The sequence below is a fragment of the Gopherus flavomarginatus genome, chromosome 5, assembly GCF_025201925.1.
Source record: "Gopherus flavomarginatus isolate rGopFla2 chromosome 5, rGopFla2.mat.asm, whole genome shotgun sequence".
Classification (NCBI taxonomy): Eukaryota; Metazoa; Chordata; order Testudines; family Testudinidae; genus Gopherus; species Gopherus flavomarginatus.
The window spans coordinates 105,788,561-105,809,406 of NC_066621.1; the positions used below are offsets into that span (position 1 = coordinate 105,788,561).

The 20,846-nt window shown below is 41.9% G+C and overlaps 1 long non-coding RNA gene across 1 annotated transcript; it reads left to right on the forward strand.

The window, feature by feature from the left end:
* The first annotated feature begins 7,425 nt into the window (after window positions 1-7,425).
* On the forward strand, window positions 7,426-16,851 carry LOC127051560 (uncharacterized). Its single transcript, XR_007774511.1, has 6 exons — window positions 7,426-7,473; window positions 10,073-10,190; window positions 10,329-10,362; window positions 11,973-12,034; window positions 13,249-13,321; window positions 15,845-16,851. It is a non-coding gene; the product is annotated as an uncharacterized LOC127051560 (long non-coding RNA).
* Window positions 16,852-20,846: the final 3,995 nt, after the last annotated feature.

A 20,846-nucleotide genomic window follows, 5' to 3' on the forward strand; every position in this document is an offset into this window, starting at 1 on the left:
CAGTAGCTTTGGTTCACTCCCCCAGGATCTCGACAACTTCATGGAGAAGCTGATGATGGAGAACCGGTATGCCCCTCACCCCAACAGTGCCATGCAGTGTAAAGCTGGGGAGATAGCAGGTTTGAGGGGGTGGGGAAGAGAAGTGTCAGGGGACACCGTGGCTTTCCTGGGTGGACCTTGTGGAATCAGAAGCTCTTGGAAGCAGTGTGTCTCCTCTTCCTGTGGAATCAGCCTGTCTCCTCGGACAGAGCAATTCCCAGCCCCTCCTGGCTGCACCCTTGTGGTGCTAACGGTCTAACTGTTTCTGGTGCTTGTATAAGGCACTGCCATGCCCAGGGCTGGGGGCCCTGGCGCATATCTGTTGCAGGCAAGCTACACCTTCCTTGCTCATTCTCACTCCTGCTTCCATGCACCCTGTTTGATTGCTTCACACAACGCACAGTCAACCTGTGGAACTCTTTGCCAGAGGATGTTGTGAAGGCCAAAACCATAATGGTTCAGAAACAAACTAGATAAATTCATGGAGGATAGGTCCATCTGTAGCTATTAGCTAGGATGGGCAGGGATGGTGTCCCTAGCCTCTGTTTGCCAGAAGCTGGGAATGGGCGACAGAGAATGGATCACTTGATGATTACCTGTTCTGTTCACTCTCTCTGGGACACCTGGCATTGGCCACTGTCAGAAGACAGAATACTGGGCTAGATGGACCTTTGGTTTCACCCAGTATGGCTGCTCTCAGGTACTGAGTCTATTCACAATAACATGTGGCCTAGTCCATTGATGACATAAATTGTGTTCAGGCACAGCATAAGATAGAAGCATAACTTGGTCTCCAATTTCCCAAGCATTTTCTCTTTTATTCTTATTAAAATAGGTTTTCCTTTTATTTGAATTTTTCCAGTTTGACAGCTACCTGCAAGTGGATCTGATGTAAATGTTTTTGTAATGCTTGCAGATAGGATTTTAGTTAGATTTTCTTTAGCTTTGTGCCACTGGTATGCCACAATAGATATTTAGGCATTGGCATAGTTTGTTCAGTTATTACCTCAAATAATATATGAGCTGTGGAGAGAGCTGGAGTCGCCCTGAGTGCCATTAAATTGAACAGAATTAGGGTGTTCCTTTTGTGTCCATTGGCATCTACCTGTTTTTGCAGCATGAGTTTGATGGTGCGATTTGTTCACTCTACCATCCCTGATGATTGGAGTCTGTATGGAATATGCAATTTTTGTTGCACTCCAACAATTGTAGGCATTTTTGGAACATTTGTCCAGTAAAATGGTTTCCTCTATCTGACACTACCCTAGCAGGGAGTTCCCAGTGAGAAAAGACTTGTTTCATTAAGATTTTTTCTGTAGCCAAAGCAGTGTTTGCTTTTAAAGGAAATGCTTCTACCCATTAAGAGAATGAATCAATGATGACCAAACGGTATTGGTTTCCTCTGAGTTTTTGATAAAGGTCCCACAAAATTAATTTGCAAATCTTGCCATGGACCTTTATATGTTTGAGATATTAAGGAAGCATTCTTTTTTGTGGGGATAGGATTGTTTTGTTCACAGACCAAACAATTTTCACAATACTATTGCACATCTGTTTTCATGCATGGCCACCAATCCATGGAGATGAGGCACTGCATGGTTTTATTTACCCCTTGATGTTCTCCCTATGGTGTGTCATGGACCAGGTAGATCATTTTCCTGCACAACTGGGATGGGACTACCCACACTGTAAAATGCTCTTTGAGATACATCAATATACCCTTATTTATATATAACTCTGATTTGTATTTTTGACATGGGGAATCTTGTGATAGAGAACTTCAAGCTCTGTTTGTTCTCTGCGTTTGACAATTGTCTGCTTCTTTGCCTGCAAAGCTTTTAGCTCTGGTACCCCTGTGTTGAATTGCTCTTTTGCTGCTCCGACTGGGGTCAAATTTGAATTTGCCATGGGATCTATTTGTCTGGGTTTGTCCCATAAAATTCCACTACAGGCTTCTTTTTTGGCTAACAAATCAGCATGATGATTTTCCTGAGCATATGGCATGATTTTACTATGAGCTTGCATCTTTTGAACTATGCATTGCTGTTCTGGAGTGGATACTTGTACAGCCAGTTTGACAATGTATTGTAAAAGTGATGCATATTTAAGTTGAGCTCCATCTGAGGATGTAAATTCATAAGCATCCTATACTGGTAAAAAAAAAAAAAAATCTGTAAGTGAATTACATCCCCAAGCTGAATCTGAAAAAATAATTAAGGGGTGGTTCTCTGTAGTAATAGATAGGTTTTGGCACTGTTACAATATACACACTACTGCTGCAAGTTTCACATATTGAGCAGGATGTGGAGCACGCGAGTGTGATACTTTCCAAACCACATCAGTTTCCCTTGGATTTACTTACCCACTCTACCAATGTCCAGATTATTTGATTTTGGAGAGATGCCATAATTTCCTTTTGATTATGATCACTGGATTCATCAATGAAAAAGCAATAAGATTCTGTGATTGTTATGTGGGACGGCATTAATGTGAAGAATTGATTTAAGAGTTTCTTTTGATCTACATTTGGACACACATGATGGTTTTCAGAATATAACAGAGCCTCTGGCAATGGAGATTGAATCTGTACTGGGGTCACTGTTGTATCATTGCCCTGCAATAACAAGGTACAGTGTGCCAGTTGAGCATTAGACACTTGTTCATCTTTGATTTGTTTAGAAAGCAAGACCATAGAATGCAAGACTGTTGGATTTAAGGTAATCAAAGATGAAAAATGTTGGATTGCCCAGTTGGTGGCTAACAAGTACTTCTTGCAAGTGGAATATTTAAGTTTCACTGGACTCATTTTTCTGGAAGCAAATGCCACTGGTTTGATTGTTCCATGTTTCTCTTCAGAAGCTACTCCTGTGAGTGCAGTTGTGCTCACAGATACAGCTAGATGTTATGCTTTGCTGGGATCTGAGGTGATCAGCACAGGTGCCTGCACTATTGATTGCCTTAACTTGATGAATGCATTTTCATGCTGTTCAGACCCAAGCAACTCCCTTTTTCAAGAGATTATAGAGTGAGCAAATGTGCTATGTGAGCAAAGTTAGCGATGATGTCCTGACGATATTCTGCTAAGCCTGAAAAAGAGCGTAAAGAAGTTGTCAGTGGGCATAGGCAATTCCCGAATCACATTCACCTTCTGTTGGGCAGGTATTTGACCTCCTTGAGACTATGTGATGCCTAAAAAAGAAACTTCTGAGACCATTGATAGAACAAGAAGCAATGGGCTTAAACTGCAGCAAGGGAGATTTAGGTTGGACATTAGGAAAAAGTTCCTAACTGTCAGGGTGGTTAAACACTGGAATAAATTGCCTAGGGAGGTTGTGGGATCTCCATCTCTGGAGATATTTAAGAGTAGGTTAGTAAATGTCTATCAGGGATGGTCTAGACAGTATTTGGTCCTGCCATGAGGGCAGGGGACTGGACTCGATGACCTCTTGAGGTCCCTTCCAGTCCTAGAGTCTATGAGTCTATTAGTTGTACCTTTGTTGTGTTACACTTCTTCCTGCTTCCTTAGCATTGTGTCAAGGCTTAATCCCAACTCTGTCACTCTGAGAACAGAAGTGGGGGCCCGCAAGGATTAAAAAAATTAATACTTGCCACTCCAGGCTTGTATTACACTCCCAAGGTTACAGCTTTTCTCTGACCTTGGCTTGGTAAATTCTGCCAACTTTCAAATGCAAAAAAACCCCTCCTTTGAACCTAGGAAGGAGCACCTGGGAATTCCTCCCTGTGGAGTACCTTCAAGCGCTTTCACCCCTCCTCCGGGGAAGAGCTGAGAAAGAAAAGGAAATTAGCTGTGGCTACCAGCTAATCAAACAACATGCACAAACCTATTAGGACATACAAATCCAATCCTGTTCTTTAAAAAGGTAAATTTTATTAAAAACAAAAAGAAAGAATATACATCTGGAACTTGGACTTTTGCTAGATTCTAAAAGAGTAATTCCAAAAATCAAGCATGCAAAAATAGCTTTCTTGGGGTTTCAGCTTAAAGGTTACAAGCAAACAAAAGCATCTGGGGTTAGCACAGAGGAGATCCACAAGCCTTAAAAATAAACAGAAATAAACCTGATTTGCTTCTAGCTAAACATTCTGATTTACTTACACCTTTGGGTTGTTAAAAGTAGTTCTAGATATGATCTGGTTCAGACTTTACACGGCATTCCTGCTGCCACATCTCTTCAGCCCAGAGAACAACAGACAAAGGGAAAGTTTCTTTCCCAATTTTAAAAGTTCTAGCCTTCCCACTGGCGCTTTTGGTCAGGTGCACAATCCTTTTCTTTTACCTGTGGGCTTGTTAACCCTTTACAGGTAAAGCAAGCAGAGAACAGATACCAAGAGGGATTTTACAGCTAATTGGCTCACTGGATGTTCATCAACAGGAGCTACTCTCCTTCCCACCCCCATCCCCCTTCATGTATCATGCACTGTAAGGTCTGGCCTGATCCAGAAAAAGATATTGCTTCTGCGGGGGGAAATTTCCTCCTGAAAATTTAACAGTTACATCCATCATTTCACATTCACACTTGTATTTAGCAAAAGCATCAACATGCTTAGTTACTAATGCCTGCACATTAGTTCTCCCTTTTGCAATGTTTTCTATGATATACGTTCCTGGTTTTGGTACAGTTGAAACAATGTCACAAATGGAAATGACAACAGGTTGATTTGTCTAATGCCTGTACTGTTAAGCATAGCAAGCGATTGGTCAAATCTATAATGCATCCATGTTTCCTCAGAAAATATACTCCCAGTAAATTGTAGGGTTCTTTCAAATTTGCTAGTGCAAATACGTGTTTGGGGTTTTTTTAATGTCTCCTATTTCTGTCACTACTGATTTTGATAACTTAGCTGTGATCTGGTTACTTGCAAATGTTGCTAACACTCTGGGTTGTCCTGATGATAAAGGGGATGATTTGGGATTTTTATTATTGATTATGCTGATTGAGGCTTCAGTGTCAATAATAAATCAAAAATGGCGGCCCCTCACCATTGTTGATACTGTGGGTTTCCCATTTACATCTTTTTCTAAAGAGGCTACAAATTTGCATGGGGCTTTTTGGCATCACCCATGCTGTTTTTCTGGATTTACATTTTTCTCTGCTTGGTGATTCTCATACTCCATGCATGGAGTTGAAATCTAGGATGCTGGTTCAGTTGTTACGGCAATGGGTTGAGGTGGGGTTTCAACATCCTGGAATTCGTTTGCTGCTGTATTTTTTGCATTTCACACTTGTGAGAATCTAGTGTCTTCCCTATTTGACAGAGTTCTTTAATAATTATGTCCATTATAGGACTAGGGGGTTGATAGGTCAGGCTTCTCAGGTGAGAGCAATATCGATTCATGTCAGTCATGAATTGTTTCCTGCTTGTGGTTGGTGAAGATGGTAAGGAGCATGTCCCTATTCTTTCATTCGTGTTTCTAGGGTCATAGTATCTGGGATTTTGAATTCAAGGACATCGTGGTACGCCCCCCCCCCCCCCGTTATGATCTGATTTTAATATTATTATCTAACCCTCTTAGACCAGGTGATTGTCCTTGTGTCATAGTTTGTGAACCTTCTACTTTAATTACTGGTTTACCTGAGGCTTTTTGAGCAACTGCTACAGGAGGGTGAGTTCTTTTGGAACCTTTCTGTTGGGTTTGAATATAGGCTTTAGACAACAAGTCCAGCAGTTCTGGAAGAGTGCTCCCGGGGTTGACATGCATTATTACTTTATCCCAAACTGCTTCTAAAGAATTGTTAACAAGCAAATTAATATACTGTGGTTCTGTTTCCTTTCCAGGCATTTCATTAGATAGCCAGGCTGCAGAAAGTTTATTATGAAATTCATGCAGTGACTCACCATCACGTTGCTTCATGTTAGCTACCAAAGTAATTCCTGGCCTGGATGCATATTTCTTTCTAACAGTCGCACAATGTTTTTGAATGATTTTTTTCCCTTCTTGACATTTTGGTGGCAATGTATTCCATAAGGCTTTGTCTACAGTTAACTGTAAAATCTTATCCAAATTCTCTTAATCTGACAGCAACAGTTTCACTACTGTTTCTAAATGTGCTGTGTGGGCAGCCACTGGATCTCCTTTTTTCATCAGCCCTACCATTTTTGCAATGGCTTCTAAGGTTTTTACATGTGTTACCATGGCTGTTGGAGAGACATGATTACTGGATTCTACTGGTTCCACATTAGAAATTGATTCTTTCTTCTCCTTCATGGTTATATTGGGGAGTCTGTTTCTTTTTCTCTAGAGGAATTGGTATCTCTCAAGTTGGGGCAAGTTTAACAGTAGATAATTTAGATGTAGGTTTTGCTGTAAACCTTTACATTTTCTTTTGCCTTGGGTAGGTGCCTGTACCTTAGGAAAGTCTGACACTGGATTAGGTTTCTGTGGAGATTCTGATTTTGGCTCTAAAGTGGCTTGGGATACAGTGGGCACATCAGATTCAAAATGAATTGTCCTTTTCATTATTCCTTCTGACTCAATTGACTGAGATATCAAAAATACTTGCTGGAATTTCAGGTTGCAAAGACTTTTGCCTTTCCTGAAAGGTTCTGATATTTAAGATTGCCTTCTTACAGGCTTTTACAGCAATTTTTATAGTTCCCTGAGTTTCTTGTAACAAACAGCACAATTGCGGATGGGTTTGTTACATTTCTGGATTACTCATTCTTTGTCCCGCTTTCTACCAACTCTCATGACAGCTACTAATTGCTGTTCATTTCATTTCTTGTCTTAAACCTGCAATATTTAATTTCTTATCAAAACGTCCATCAAAATGTTTTACAACTTGCTTCACTTCTGACGGTTTCTTCAAATCCTCCATTCTCTTCCTCTAAATCTTCTGTGTCTGATACTTCCTCTATTCTTAGCTCTCCAGATTGTTCAGTTTCCTGTTGTTCTTCCTGTCTGTGTTTAGCTCTCAATCTGGTAAGTAGGGGTGAAATTCTACATCCATGTGTTGTGGGTTGTTCTTCCACAGGTCTCACCATAGCTACTGGAATATCTGGAATTATATTTACAACATATACAGGTGGCAACTCCCAGGGGCAGCAGGTTTGTAGAAATTTTGCTAGTGCTCAGAATGCCCAGACCCTACTCCTCCCAACTCCATCCCCCACCTGCTGAAGGCTCTGGTAGGGAGCATTGGGGATGGAGGGTGGGATGTGGGAAGGGGGTGGGAGTGCAGGCTCTGGGAGGGTTTGGGGGGGTGCGGCGCTTACCTGGGGCTCCTAGGCAGGGTGGACAAGTGGGCCTCCGTGTGCTGCTACCCCCAGGCAATGCCTCCGCAGCTTCCTATTGGCCACAGGGGCATTTGGGGCAGGACACAAACTCACCCTGCCCAGGGGCCGCAGGGAGGGGCTGGCAGCCATGGGGAGCGAGCAGGCAGGAAGCCGCTCAGCTCATCTGAGCTGCCGATGGTGAGTGGGGGCCCCGGGCTCTTTTAAATGGCCCGGGGGAAATGAAGAGGGAGCCCCCGGGGGTCAAAGGTGGGGCCGAGAGAGACCAGTGCTGGAGCCGGGCCCATGGTACTTGAGCACCAGAATATTCCTGGGCACCACAGGCCCAAGGCAGGGCTGGCTCCAGGCACTAGCACAGCAAGCAGATGCCTGGGGCGGCTAACGGAAAGGGGTGGCACGTCTGGCTCTTCTGCCGCCGAATTGCCACCGGTCCCTCAGTCCCTCTGGGAGGGTAGGACCTGCCATCAAAGAATGAAGCAGCGGCAGTAGAGCGCCAATCACGGCTTTTTTGCTTTTTTTCGCTGCTTGGGGCAGCAAAAATGCTGGAGCTGGACCTGCTCCAAGGACATTTGTGGGTCTGTTAAAATGCATTCCTGAACAAATAATTTATTCTGTTCTATACATTCCTTAGAGAAATTATAGGAGGCATTTCTTCCTTGCTCCTGATAAATATAGGGATTTCTCTATTTGAGAAGGGCTTGTGGTGCTTACTTCTCCTGTAGCTGTTTTACAGCTGGAGTACATCGAGAGGAGGGGTGGTGACCAAGGTAACCCCACAAAGTTTTACTTGATCCTCTGTTGGTGATGCAGTCCAGAGGAGTGTAAAATTCATGGAACTTATTAACAGATTTGGGGAGTTTATGACTTGCAGATGATGATGGAATATCTGACTGACTGCTACACCTGATAGGGTTTCTACCCCTATGAGAGTGCTAGGATCCTTTTACACAACTGTGGTCTCACTACTTTTTCCCCCGGAGCTCAATTCTTACAACATCAGATAGGTAGACAAACAAAACAACATAAAATGCAAACAAGCATAAGCGAAAGCAGGAAGTCTCCATTTTAGTTCATTATGACTTTTGAGCTACATATATTTTTTTTCTCAAACTTTTGTTTCTTACTGGTTTTGTGTGATTTCTATGGTCCTGCTATTGGACACCAAATCTGTAGCCTTTTATTTTATTTAAGATTAATCATACTTCAGTGGGTTCGGCTCTGGCAGCTAGAGTCTTAAGTTCAACAGAGTTACCTCTATTTGTTTTAGATTTTGAGTTCATAGGAACACGTGAAACCATAGGCAAATTACGCATACAATTACAAGAGCATTTACCTTTTAGTAATTTTATTAAAGTTACCAACAAAGCTATAAATGTTACAGCATATAGTTCCTAAAGATAAGTATAATGGACCAGTTATACCTACAGACATACTCACATCTTCCTAGATAGTGTTAGTCTGTTGGCCCTCTCATGGATTGACCATCAATATGGGAGTGGTTCCTGCTGGAGTTCCCTGTTCTGGGCAACCTTTTTTATACTGTGAGTTTGTCTATTCCTACATTCTGTGCATGTACGTGAAAGTGTCAGCCCTCTTTCTTTTATTGGTTTGTGTCCCCTGGAAACACAAGGGACACCGAATTCTATAGGCTGCGTAGGTTTTTATTAACATTGACGTACCACCTTTATTCTGAGGTTAGGGCATGTGTTAGAGACAATATTTGTTCTCACAGCATTTTATAATTTAAATTCAATCTTCTCAACTATACTTTTGTAATCTTACTGGTTGGTACCTCTTTTCCATCATCTTTCGGGTTATTTCTCGGTCATTGACTTTCACCATCACTTCTTGTCTCCAAGGCCCAAAATAGCTAAGCTAAGGTCTTTTTGCATTTCAGCTTGTCTTACTAATGTCTACCACATAGTTCCTTTAAATACTGATCAATCTTATATTTTTATAGTCCTACAAATTAACTCTAATTAACATACAGCGAATATATGTAATATAACCTAACATCATATGATAAATGAATAAATGGATACTAAACTAAAATTATTGGCTGCATGACTTATTTCCAGTCTGAATTTGTATTGTTTCAACTTCCAGCCACTGGAACATGTTATACCCAAAGAGCCCATCAGCAGGTATATGTTCCCCTTGCAGGCAGGGCCAGTGCAAGGATGTTTCATGCCCTAGGTGAAACTTCCACCTTGCACACCCCCCTGCCCCTACCCTGAGGCACCCCCTCCACCGCGGCAGCTTCCACCCCCACCCTCTGCCCTGAGGCACCCCCCCCACCCCAGTTCACCCCTGCTCCGCACACGAGCACCCCTAGCATGCCGTCGCTGCTTCACTTCTCCCGCCTCCCAGGCTTGTTGCACCTAAGCTGATTGCCGCCGCAAGCCTGGGAGGTGGGAGAAGTGAAGCAGCCACGGCGTGCTCGGGGAGGAGGCAGAGCAGGGGTGAGTTGGGGCAGGGAGTTCCTTTGCATGCCGCCCCCCCCCCTTACTTGCTGCAGACAGCCCTCCCCGCATCCCCTTGCCCCAGCTCCCTCTGCCTAAATGCTGGCGGCGACCGGGGCAGCCAAAGATCCAGCTGCCGCGGTCACTGCTGAAGAAAATGGTGCCCCCCCAAATCCCAGCATGGTCACCTAAATGTTTGCACCGGCCCTGACTGCAGATACTTATAGACTGATCAAATAATCCCTTAACCTCCTGTTTAAGCTAAATAAATCAAGCTCCCTGAGTTTCACTAGAAGACATGTTTTCTAATCCTATAGATAATTCTTGTGGCTCTTCTCTGAATCCTCTCCAGTTTATCAACATCCTTATTGAAGTGTGGACACCAGAACTGGACACTGTATTCCAACAGCAGTCAGACCAGTGTCAAATACAGAGGTAAAATAACCACTCAATTCTTATTTGAGATCCCCCTATTTATGCATCCCAAGATCCCATTAGCTCTTTTGGCTACAGCTTTGCACTGAGAAATCATATTCAGCTGATTATCCACCCATATCCCTAAATCTTTTTCAGAGTCACTGCTTCCCAGGATAGAGTCCTCCATCTTGTAAGTATGGCCTATGTTCTTTGTTCCTTGATGTATACATTTACATTTAGCTGTATTAAAATGCATACTATTTGCTTGTGCCCAGCTTACCAAATGATCCAGATCACTCTGTATCAGTGATCTGTCCTCTTCATGATTTACTACTCCCTCAGTGTTTGTGTCATCTGTAAACTTTATCAGTAATAAGTTAGGGCAACTGAGGCTGAACTGGCTTCTATCTGCCTTAAGACTGGGGTGTGCAAAAATGGTTTAAAAACACATTTTCCCTCGTCCTTTCCAGTTCTGTGCTAAGTCTGGAACAAAGGGACTACTAGTGTAAGAAACTGTGTGCGTGTGTGTGTGTGTGTGTGTGTTTTGTTTTTTTTTGCAGGTTTGAGCCCTTACATGTGTCTCATTTGTTCATTGTTTTTCTCTCTTTTTCATTTTCCTGCTCTATTTCTAATCTTTTTTCAGAATTTTCAATTGTTTATTTATATCCTTCCATTACTAGCTCTTCTCTGTGATCTGTTTAACCTCTGGTTTACTTTTATTTTTCACTTCCCCTTCAGGGTTTTAATGTATTTATTTCATTTCAGTTTATTTCCCTCTTTCTGCCTCTCTTCTATTATAATAATTTTTTAGGAATATTTTATTTTAATTATTCTTTTATTACTGTTGCCTCCCTTAGTTACGGTGCCTTTATGTTTTCTTGTAGAACTGTGTTTACAGATTTCTTTTCCCCTGTTAAAATATACCCTAGAAAGCTGGGCACATTAGAAGAGTAACTGCCAAAGGATGGCAGTTGGAAAGGTCTGAACACACTGCAGGCTGACCTAAACCCCACCAGGGTGTGTGTGGAAAGAAGACAGGAAAGATTAAGGGCTGAGGGTGTTTCTGTTTATGATCCCACCCCAGCTCTGGACACCTAGTAATTCACTGGGGTCAATTCAGAGTCAGCTGGGAGGGGAAGAGCCTGGTTGGTTTGGGGGGGTGCAGGCTGCCCCTCTTGCCCACTCCCTGAGGGTAATGGGGCAGTCTGCCTCCTTTCTCCTTAGGGTGAGGCAGGCTCCTTGCTCCTTCTGAGACAGGTCCCTCATTCACATGGAGTCATGGGTCCCTGCCCCATGGTAACTATGTTAATCTGATCTGAGCCCCCTTGGCCTGGCCCTGCAGCTGCCGTTCCCCCTCTGCCCCCTCAAGGCCAGAGATTGCTTTGCTTGGTACTTGTGCAAGACTGGGTGTGGGGTGGGTACATGCCTCTGAGGCATAATGTGTGACAGGGACCCAAAGTGAGGGGCAAGGGCAGGAGAGATAGGGCAACTAATTGTATAGGATGTGTGAGCATAGACTGCGTCTGTTCAGTTCTTAGGTGATCAATGACAAATCTTTCCCCCCAAGTTTATACTGTCAGAGATATTTGTATGACAACAAGACATTTGTTTCAACTCATCTGCTCCCTGTTGCCCACATGAAACAATGGCCTGTTTGTGATGTCACATTGGTTACTGTGGGCGTGTTAATGTTTTGATACACTTCTGTTAGATGATGTCAGCAAGTTGCATAAGGGGGAACAAAGACTTTTCTGTTAAGATCCTGGTGTTTTTCAGCTTGCTTGTTTTCTTGTGCTTCAGTGAATGCCTAGAAGAGTACATTCGGTCATTTAAAAGGCCTCAGAAACACATATGTTTTAAAGGTAAGCCTTCTATTGCTGTGATACTCATAGTCAAACAAACTATTTACCTTTCTGTGACGAAGGGCAGTTTAAATTAAGTCAGTAAAGCAGTGTCCTCTCATGCACCTCAGCTACTTGATGCTAATATGTTGCTGTATTTGTCTGTTACTAATTTAACTACAGAATCCTGGAAATCAGCAATGAAAAGGGCCTATTGTGGAATCGTGTCCATTAGCCACTGCCACGGCAAGATTATACCCCGTGGTGCTTAACATTTTCAAGTTGTGCTTTAAATGTCTCAAGCAACAGAACGTCTCTTGGGACACTGTTGCCCAGCCTGAGTAATCTCATGGTCAAGAAGTTTTTCCTGATAGCCACCCTAAATTTTCTTAATTTCATCCTATCGTTTATTTACCTACAGTAGAACCTCAGATTTACGAACACCTTGGGAATGGAGGTTGTTCACAACTCTGAAATGTTTGTAACTCTGAACAAAATGTTATGGTCGTTATTTCAAAAGTTTACAACTGAATATTGGCTTAATACAGCTTTGAAACTTTACTATGCAGAAGAAAAATGCAGCTTTCCCTTTATTTTTTTTAGTAGTTGACGTTTAACATAGTAGTGTACTGTATCTGCTTTTTTTGTTTTGTTTTTGTTTCTTCTGTTGCCGGATTGTGTATTTCTGGTTCCAAATGAGGTGTGTGGCTGACTGGTCAGCTAGTAACTCTGGTGTTCATATCGCTGAGGTTCTACTGTATTTTATTATTTATGATTTTTGTACACAGCACCTATTGCCATGGCATCCTTTACATCTTAATAGCATCTCAATTAGAAACAATCACTTTAAATCAGTAATATTGTAGTATCTACAATGATACTTCATTAAAGATCAGTGTAAATTCATGATGGCTAATTATACTACCATTTTGCCACCCTAAGTCATTTCTCGCTATCCTTGATGCTTAACAACTTCATCTTCAAATATTTATAGATGGGTATTACAATTTCTTTAGTGTTCTGAGAAAAAAGCAGTTCTTTTAACTTTTCCTCAATAAACCCCAGCACCGTAGCCATTTTTGTATTATTTGAACTGCTTCCAATCAACCTACATTTTTCTGGTTCTGAGGTGCCCAGGGTTGAATGCAATGCAGAACAGAATGCAGTATTCCAGAGATAATGAACAAAATAAATTGACTAACTGTTTTAACAGTATCCTGATCCTGTTGTTCTAGTTTCCTTAGGTGGAGCTTGGTCCAATCATCGATTTTCTTTGAGTAAGGTGACAATTGGGAATTCTGGTTAAAGGTACCAATTTTATAAAAATATATTTTGTGTTATAATTCATATATGACAAGTGATACTACTTTAAAATGATTATTTATATAGTGCCCATAGGTGTGTGCAATTACTCTTTTAGAGACAGTTGCAAAATAGTACATCTCTGCCCCAAGGAACTTACTACCTGAAGGCCCAAACCTTAATGTGTATAGTCCCAACCCAATGGGACTACATACATGAATAAGGATTACTCATGAAATTGGGACTACGTGTGTAATTAAGGATAGGAAGGACCGTCTTCTGGTTAGTCACTGGACTGGGAAACAGGAGATTTGGGTTTATCTCTTGGCTCCACCCTTATTGATAAGAGCTTAGTCAAGACACTTACTTGCTCTATGCCTCAGTTTCCCCATCCATCAAACTCAGATATACCCTTTCTGTCACCTTTTATCTGTCCCAGGGACAGAGACTTTCTCTTACTCGGTGTTTTTACAGTTCCTACACAATGTGACTGTCATCTCATGGTAATCCTGTAGCTACTATATTACAAATAATAAATAGAGCTAGATCGAAAACCACATTTCCATTTCACAGGAAATATTCACTTTTTGACGTTTGTTTTTGTTCCGAATTGGAACAAAATATTGAAGTTTCAGAATTTCTCTCAGAATATTTCCAACTTTTTTTTACTTTGGAACATTTCATTTAGATAAAGTTGAAACTTAATATAAAATATTAAATACTTAATTAATATATATAAATGTTATAACATTAAAATGAAATGGAACAAAAAGAATAAAAAACCAAACATTTGTACATTATCAAAACCAAACATTTCAACCATATTGAAATGAAACAAGAAAGTCAAAATAATTCATTTTAACATTTTCTTGTTGAAAATTCTGTCTAAGTCTACATTACAGTGAAACATTTTGATTTTGGCAAAATTCCATTTTCTGATGAAAAATTATTCTGTTGAAATTTCTTTGCCCAGCTTTAATGATTAACAATATTAATTTCCTGATAAAGACTACATGAAAATGGAATTAAGGTTGAAAATACATATCAGTAATTTAGGATAAAATAAATTACATTGGGAAGAATAGCTCAGTGGTTTGAGCATTGGCCTGCGAAACCCAGGATTGTGAGTTCAGTCCTTTAACGGGCCACTTAGGGATCTGGGGCAAAATCAGTACTTGGTCCTGCTAATGAAGGCAGCGTGCTGGACTCGATGACCATTCGGCGTCCCTTCCAGTTCTAGGAGATAGGTATATCTCCATTAATTTATTTTAATTGTCCCAAAAGCTGGCATTTTAAACTCAGGAAATTAAGAATTATTCTTAAACTTCAATCCAAATGTGTTAAGGTATGGATATTAACAGTTAGGGCACACTGAAACACCTTAACTCTATCCTGTAGTGACACCATCCAAAAAGCATATGATTTTGATTAAGACAGTTTAGTGCTTGTGGTCCCAAATTATATTACAATAAATTGATTTTGAAAGATGCATTCAATTTTTTTCTTTTTTCCTAACAGTGCCACTACAGAACAGATTTAAGGTTGTCTGGATGTCCAAACTGTTCATTTCCACATTTTAACATATCTGAATTAACATATAACATTAAAAGTAGTCCAAAGAAAACCTTTCTGAGGAGAAAAAACTTTTATGAGTAATCCTTTATGTAACCTACAGGAACATAAAGGTGACAATCACCACCAAATAGCAACTGGAGTCCTCACAAGTATAGCAGGATGCACCAAGATGCATTTAGAGTTGTGTAATATTTTAGGATGTATAGTCTTAATGTTTTCCCAGGCTGCTGGTAGAAAGAGCAAGACAAAAATAAAGGACCCTGACAGCTCACAACATATGTCTCAGTTGAGGAGGGTGAGGGAAACAACTATTATGGTGGTTCTGGCCCCGACTTTATTGGGCTGTCAAAGAAATCACATATTCCCAGTGTTGGGATCCCCGAGGAAGTGGCAGTGAAAGGGGCCAGCAGGTACTGAGATTGAGCAGAGTTGGGTCTAATTGTGTACACACTGTACCTCCCAAGGGAGTCAACAAGCAGCAGGAGTTTACCTCATTCAGCATTGCCTGTTGGCGTCCTGAGAGGTTACGTGCACCCTCAGAGTGGCTGTGAATAAGACATGGATTTCTTTATGCTGTTAACATTATATGGTCTTCCTGCCTTACTAATCTTCATTATGTTCCTTATCTAGAGTCATATTTTCTTGTAGTTTAAAAGCCAGTATCCCACACTTGCTACTTAGCATAGTTCTATATAGATAAGTATCTGAATTCAAAACATTCTGGGCTGGGAGAGAGTGGTTCTAATATAACTTTTGTTTCACCCAAGGCTACACCTGTGACTTGAGAACTGTATTGCATTAGATTGTTTTGTAAAATATAGGAGTTAGATTTGCTTTGCTGAAACAACTTTTTTTTTTCTGAATAGGAATTTTTCTTAGGAAGTAGAATATATATAAAATATCTTTTAACAGAACCTGCCCAAATTAACTTCTATTTTCTAACTGTCTCACTAGGTTCAAGATGGCAGATTGCAGCTGCATAATGTGGGGAATATTTTGGCTCATCGTCCTGGTGTTTTTTGGCTGGCCCTTAAGCATTGCCTTGGGTGGCCTCTATGGATTCCTCTCCCCTCTCACTACCTTAATAGGACTGGATGACTTCAGTGAAGCACTGCTGAGGGGAGTAAATTTGGGGAGACAGTGTGCTAAGAATGTACAAAATGGCAAGCCCCTTTGCTGAGCAATAAAGACAGAATTACAACTGACAAGGATTTTATTGTGTACTGCACTGGATTTCAGAGTTATTCTATTAACCTTAAAATGTTTGCATTTCAGTACAAAAGTTGTTTGGTTCTTAGATAATGTATAAATGGCACTTGATAATCTCTGAAGGAAACTATAGCAATGCTGCTGTTTGTCTTTTAAAACCATTCTTCCTGTTTCTGCTGATGCTGTAATGATGAGTAATGATGCTGTCTTTACTTATTTGTGTACACAAATTGAAATGAGAGGGAAGCCAGAACTGAAACTCTAGACCTAAACCTCAAATTAATGTTTGGATTAATGGCCATGTTAACAGCCACCTCAAAACTTGGGTTCCAAATTGTGGGCACCCACATTTGAAAACATTGTCCCAGAGCTCAAATTAGTCTAATGGGCCTAATGAAGAAATGCCCACATTTAGAAAGATGGGAATCTGCATTTGAACCCTGTTTAGTGGAATGTTTGGCTCCTGAATTTTATTTGGCCTTGTTATATAATATGTGAAAGTTAGATTGCGTGTTCTTGTCAGATCACTGTTTTCATTTTTGTATTTATTCATCCATGTATATATTTACATTGATGCATAGCTTAATTGTTTATAGTAGTCATTAGCTTTCTTTCCATTTTACCATTTTGTTTAATGCTAATTTACTAGGCATATTTATGATGGCAACTTTGTTTGAGAGTTTGCTACACTGAAATATTAATTTCAAGTGTATTCATAAATCAGTTGTCATAAATACAGGTATTAAAGTTTCTTTTGCTTTGCCATTTTCTTATTTTATGATACACTAAACTATAAGCTTGAAACATTATCCAACCAGTTGTCAAGAATCTTTAAAGACATGCTAAAATTTATGGAAACTAAGTGTTCTAAAAGTTTTCATTCTGCCTTTATATAGCCTATCTTTGCTGGATATCTCCTCTCATATTTTTGTTACAGTGAACATTTATATGGAACATTATCTTTGGGTTTATAAGAGCTTTTCTGCTCCTGCTGCAGCGGACATTAGTTGGATGTTACTGAATAGGGTATTCATTACATGGCAGGGTGAAATTGGCTATATGCTTTGTAATAACCTTAGTCCCAGATTTGGACCTTAGCGTCCAAAATATGGGGGTTAGCATGAAAACCTCCAAGCTTAGTTACCAGCTTGGACCTGGTACCTGCTGCCACCACCCAAAAAATTAGAGTGTTTTGGGGCACTCTGGTCCCTCTGAAAAACCTTCCCTGGGGACCCCAAGACCCAAATCCCTTGAGTCTCACAACCAAGGGAAATAATCCTTTTTCCCTTCCCCCCTCCAGGTGCTCCTGGAGAGATACACAGACACAAGCTCTGTGAAACTACACAGAGAGACTCCCCCTCTCTGTTCCCAATCCTGAAAACAAAAAGTACCTTCCTATTTCCCCCAGAGGGAATGCAAAGTCAGGCTAGCAATCCAACACACAGATCTCCCCTTTTCTTCCTCCCACCAATTCCCTGGTGAGTACAGACTCAATTTCCCTGAAGTAAAGAAAAACTCCAACAGGTCTTAAAAGAAAGCTTTATATAAAAAGAAAGAAAAATACATCCAAATGTGCTCTCTGTATTAAGATGATACAACACAGGGTCGATTGCTTAAAAGAATATTGAATAAACAGCCTTATTCAACAAGAATACAAATCAAAGCACTCCAGCACTTATATTCATGCAAATACCAAAGAAAAGAAACCATAGAACTTACTATCTGATCTCTTTGTCCTTACACTTAGAAACAGAAGACTAGAAAGTAGAACTACTTCTCCAAAGCTCAGAGAAAGCAGGCAGCCAGAAAACAAAGACACAGACACTCAATTCCCTCCACCCAAAGTTGAAAAAATCCGGTTTCCTGATTGGTCCTTTGGTCAGGTGCTTCAGGTGAAAGAGACATTAACCCTTAGCTATCTGTTTATGACACGCCCCCCAAATTGCAGACAGTGGGGAAGCTCACTGGCGGCGATTTCCTTCTAGAACTTGAAAATAAACAGATTAATACAACACATAGACCTTTACATATACTTCTAAGTATATAACTAACAGACTTCTACATTTTAAGAACACTTTTTAACTACTGAATTCTGGGAAACTCTCACGGGAGAGTGCATCAGCTACTTTGTTAGAAGCTCCTGTGATGTGTTGAATTTTAAAATCAAAGTCTTGGAGAGCTAAACTCCAACGAAGAAGTTTCTTGTTGTTCCCCTTGGCAGTATGAAGCCACTTTAGTGCAGCATGGTCAGTTTGTAGTTGGAACCGCCGTCCCCAAACATATGGGCGTAGCTTTTCCAGGGCGTACACAATGGCATAGCATTCCTTTTTACTGACTGACCAGTGACTTTCCCTTTCAGACAGTTTCTTGCTGAGAAACACGACAGGATGGAAGTTGTGATCTGTTGCTTCCTGCATGAGCACTGCTCCTATACCACGCTCAGATGCATCTGTGGTTACTAGGAATGGCTTGTCAAAATTTGGGGCCCTGAGCACAGGGTCAGACATGAGCGTCGCCTTAAGCTGGGTAAAGGCCTTTTGACATTCATCAGTCCACTTAACGGCATTTGGCTGGGTCTTTTTGGTCAGGTCGGTCAATGGGGCAGCGATTTGGCTGTAGTGGGGTACAAATCGCCTGTAGTATCCGGCCAAGCCTAAGAAGGATTGGACCTGCTTCTTGGACTGTGGGACAGGCCACTTTTGGATAGCATCCACCTTGGCCTGTAGGGGGTTTATGGTTCCTCGACCCACCTGGTGCCCCAGGTAAGTTACTCTGTTTTGGCCTATTTGACACTTTTTGGCCTTAACAGTTAGTCCTGCCTGCCTGATGCGCTTAAAGACCTTTTCCAGGTGTAGTAGGTGTTCGGGCCAGGAGTCTGAAAAAATGGCCACATTATCGAGGTAGGCAACTGTAAATTCTCCCAGTCCAGCTAGTAGACCATCTACGAGCCTTTGGAAGGTGGCGGGTGCATTTTGAAGGCCGAAAGGAAGGACATTGAATTCATACACCCCCGCATGGGTGACGAATGCTGACCTCTCCTTGGCAGGTTCATCTAGCGGTACTTGCCAGTACCCCTTGGTTAAGTCTATTGTAGAGATGAACTGGGCACGTCCCAACTTTTCCAATAGCTCATCGGTACGTGGCATTGGATAGTTGTCCGGACGAGTTACAGCATTTAACTTACAGTAGTCCACGCAAAAGCGTATTTCCCCATCTGGTTTGGGTACCAGAACCACTGGAGATGCCCATGCACTAGTAGATGAGCGGATTATACCCATCTGTAGCATGTTCTGGATCTCCCGTTCTATAGCAGCTTGGGCATGAGGAGACACTCGGTAGGGTGGGGTTCTGATTGGGTGAGCATTACCTGTATCAATGGAGTGGTATGCCCGTTCAGTCCGTCCTGGGGTGGCTGAGAACAATGGGGTGAAGCTAGTGCACAGCTCCTTGATTTGTTGCCGCTGCAGACGTTCCAGGGTGGTTGAGAGGTTCACCTCTTCCACGCCACCGTCTTTTTTCCCGTCGTAGTAGACACCGTCAGGCCACTCAGCATCATCTCCCTGGACTGTAAACTGACAAACCTGTAAATCTCTGGAATAGAAAGGCTTGAGAGAATTAACATGGTACACTTTAGGCTTTAGTGAGGAATTGGGAAATGCTATGAGGTAGTTTACAGCTCCCAGGCGCTCTTGGACCGTGAATGGCCCTTCCCATGATGCTTCCATCTTATGGGCCTGTTGCGCCTTCAAGACCATAACCTGGTCTCCTACCTTGAAGGACCGATCTCTGGCATGTCTGTCATACCAGGCCTTTTGCTCTTCTTGAGCATCCTTTAGGTTCTCTTTAGCAAGGGCTAAAGAGTGTCGGAGGGTGCTTTGTAGGTTGCTTACAAAGTCCAGAATGTTAGTTCCTGGAGAAGGCGTAAACCCCTCCCATTGCTGCTTCACCAACTGTAATGGCCCCTTAACCTCGTGACCATACACAAGTTCAAATGGTGAAAACCCTAAACTGGGATGTGGTACAGCCCTGTAGGCAAACAGCAACTGCTGCAACACTAGGTCCCAATTATTGGAGAATTCGTTGATGAATTTTCGTATCATGGCCCCCAAAGTTCCATTGAACCTTTCCACCAGGCCATTGGTTTGATGGTGGTACGGGGTGGCAACCAAGTGATTCACCCCATGAGTTTCCCACAGTTTTTCCATGGTCCCTGCCAGGAAATTAGACCCTGAATCTGTAAGGATGTCAGAGGGCCAACCTACCCTGGCAAAGATGTCTGTTAGGGCCAGGCACACAGTGTTAGCCCTGGTGTTGCCTAGAGCTACTGCTTCTGGCCATCGGGTAGCAAAGTCCACTAAAGTCAGTACGTACTGCTTTCCTCTGGGCGTCTGTTTTGGGAAAGGGCCCAGAATATCCACAGCTACTCGCTGAAATGGGACCTCAATTATGGGGAGTGGCTGGAGAGGGGCCTTGACCTGGTCTTGAGGCTTTCCCACTCTTTGGCATACCTCACAAGACCGGACATACTTGGCAACATCCTTGCCCATCCCCTCCCAGTGGAAGGACTTCCCCAACCGGTCCTTGGTTCTGTTCACCCCAGCATGGCCACTGGGATGATCATGGGCTAAGCTTAAGAGCTTCTCCCGGTACTTAGTTGGAACCACCAACTGTTTTTGCGGCTGCCATTCTTCCCGGTGTCCACCAGAAAGAATTTCCTTGTATAAAAGTCCTTGGTCTATAACAAACC